This window comes from Chlorocebus sabaeus, chromosome 9 (assembly GCF_047675955.1).
Source record: "Chlorocebus sabaeus isolate Y175 chromosome 9, mChlSab1.0.hap1, whole genome shotgun sequence".
NCBI lineage: Eukaryota > Metazoa > Chordata > Mammalia > Primates > Cercopithecidae > Chlorocebus > Chlorocebus sabaeus.
In genome coordinates, this window is record NC_132912.1 from 3,935,332 (window position 1) to 3,938,209 (window position 2,878).

General features: G+C 42.4%; 1 long non-coding RNA gene across 1 annotated transcript; it reads left to right on the forward strand.

Annotated features, from left to right (window-relative positions):
- The first annotated feature begins 1,619 nt into the window (after positions 1 to 1,619).
- LOC140712477 (uncharacterized) lies at positions 1,620 to 2,384 on the forward strand. Its single transcript, XR_012094082.1, has 2 exons — positions 1,620 to 1,906; positions 2,150 to 2,384. It is a non-coding gene; the product is annotated as an uncharacterized lncRNA (long non-coding RNA).
- The last annotated feature ends 494 nt before the right edge of the window (positions 2,385 to 2,878 follow it).

The following is a 2,878-nucleotide window of genomic DNA, read 5'->3' on the forward strand; positions in this document are numbered from 1 at the left end:
GGGGGTGGTGGCTCATGCCTCTAATCCTAACACTTTAAGAGGCTGAGGCAGACAGGTCGCTTGAATCCAGGAGTTCAAGACCAGCCCGAGCAATATGTGAAACCCTGTCTCTACAAATATTAGCGGGAATGATGGTGCATACCTGCAGTCTCAGCTACTCAGGAGACTGAGGCAGGAGCGCTTGAGCCCAGGAGACAGAGTTTGCAGTGAGCTGAGATCTCACCACTGCACTCCAGCCTGGGCAACAGAGTGAGACCCTATCTCAAAAACAACAAAAATAAAACAGAAACAGAAAAGAGAAAGAAAGGAGTTTCATATATAACAGTTTGGTGTTAGTGTCTCCATTTTCATAACTTTTATGTGAATTAATCATTTTCAATACAATTACTCTGAAGAAGTTCATGTACTATAACTCCCATTTTATGAAATAAGAGACAGAGATTTAAATTTAAAAGTGTCCTATGGTTAATCACTTTCTTCAGGATGAAGACCACAGCCAAGTATCCTGTCTTTTTGTTCAATGCTTTAACTTTATTCAATGGTAATAGTTTATGAAATGAAAGAGATGAAAATATCTTATCATTCGTCAAGTGGATGAGGATGATGTTTAAGGAAATGTAATAGACCATCACTGAAATACAAAACTCTTTCTGTCAGTGTCTTTATTCTCTAAACACTGGCTAATATTGCAGAGCCTGGAGGCAAGTTTATGTCATTCTTTTAAAGATGCTTATCAAAGTATAAAGCATTATTTGAAATCAATTGAAAGGAGATTTTTTTTCTGAAGACAGTGTCTGGCTAGTCTTGAAAAAGAGACAAGACATTTTCTGAGAATCCCACTGGGAAAGACAGAATCTTTATAGAGGCAGAAAAATAAAGGTCTGTAGACAACCAGAGCTGACATGAATGGAACAGTTTAGAAAAGACACGCAGCGTCCAGACGGGAGGCCGCGTTCCTGGAAAGCTAGACTATCAAACAGCTGGCAGGTGGAAAATAAACCCTTAGGCATCTCGTGCCTGTACCAGGGAGTCTGTCAGGGAGGGTGGTGCCCTGAGATGTCGTGGGCACAGGTGCTATCAAATATTTTGAAGTAGCCGGGTGTGGTGGCTCACACCTGTAATCCCAGCACTTTGGGAGGCTGAAGTGGAAGGATTGCTTGAGCCTAGGAGTTTGAGACCAGCCTGGGCAACACAGTGTGACCTTGTCTCTACGAAACAATTTAAAAGCCAGCCAGGCATGGTGGCATCCACCCATAGTCCCAACCACTTGGGAGGCTGAGGCTGGAAGATTGCTTGAGCCCTGGAGGTTGGGTTGCAGTGAGCTGCAATTGCACCACCGAACTCCAGCCACGGCAACACAGGAAGACCATGTCTCGGAAAAAAAAAAAAAGAAAAGAGAAAGAAAAAAGAAAAAAAAAAACCAAACAAACAAAAAAACGATATCCCAGAGTTTACCTAAAGTGCTCCCAAGGCTCCCTGACTCAGACCAACACCAGTTCGGAAGTCCTCCAGCTTGTCCTGAACTGCTCCAGTAATCCTTCATTCAGAGCATGGGATTACAAGGATTCTTCTGAGCAGCTGTTACTGCTGCCAGGGCTGTCCTGTAGCCTGTGAATGGGAGTAATAGTGACACCCCAAGACCTGGAGAGAGGCCGCCCCGGTGGGGTTCCACTTGGTCACCACGCGTGGTATAATCTGGGGCACATTATTTCTTTAAGCCATGTGAACTCCAGCTGCCAACCTACAGCGAGGATGATGCAACTCTCTACTTCATGGATTATTCTGAGGACAAAAGGAGCCAACCCGTGTACAATGCACGACTCTCCACCCAGGACTAAGAAGGGTTCACTGTAGTGGCTTCTGTTTTTGATGCTGTATCAGTAAGTCATCAGTTTAATGCAACGAGGTAAGTATTACATCACCTTCAGTCCAGGGAAAACTAAGTGTCTGATCCACAGATGTACATCTGCAGGAGGGTAGCAGGGGAGAATGGGGCCAGCTGGATCCCTAGTAGTTTCTGAGATCCAAAGACGGTTTCTAGAGTAGCTCTTGAGGACATCCAGCCATCATACCGTAGGAACTCATAGGAAGGACTTTGAGAAGGATTAAATGCATCTGTGTTTGAATTCTGCGTATCCCTCCTCCCCAGGAACACCTGATCCCTCTGTCTGAGATTCCTGAGAAGGAACCCGGGTGATTGTTTCTTAGTTTGGGGCAGAGGAAGAAGTGTTACATATGGTGTCGAGATGCTGGCACTGGATCTCACCTTTCCTCTGTACAACTGTCCTTCATGTGATAGGACCACACTTGTCACCATCATATCTTCATCCCAGGGCCAGTCTCCACCTCATCCAGAGGTGGTTAATAAATGCTCCTTTAATAGATGTCAAACAAGTTTTCATTATCGGTAAGAACCATTCCTAAAACTAGGTCTTATTGTCTCCCTGACTGTGGTCAAAAAAATGGTTAGAATTATAGATAGATATTCACGAAACATTGACATCTCTATGGTGAAATTATCGTCAGCTCTATTTTGTATTAGGTTGCCAATTTCTGCAGACTAGATAATAATCTTGTGCAGGAAAGCCATCGGGTTTATTCATCGTTGTTTCAGTGAATGTGCGTATCACACAGCTCTTTTTCATTTGCACCCTCAGGAAACATTCTTGCTATTGGATTAAATTTAAAATTAAAAAGATTAGGTAAATTTAAAAATTTAAAAAAATTTAAAAATTACTAAAAAGTATCATGATTTATAGTCTTTGAAGAAAATGAAGATCAAAAGCTTAAGAGACCTCAATGAAGCTGTACAGAATTACAAAACAATTAGCATATTTAGTCAACAATTTTCAGCAATAGGTACGAAATTGGTTGAATT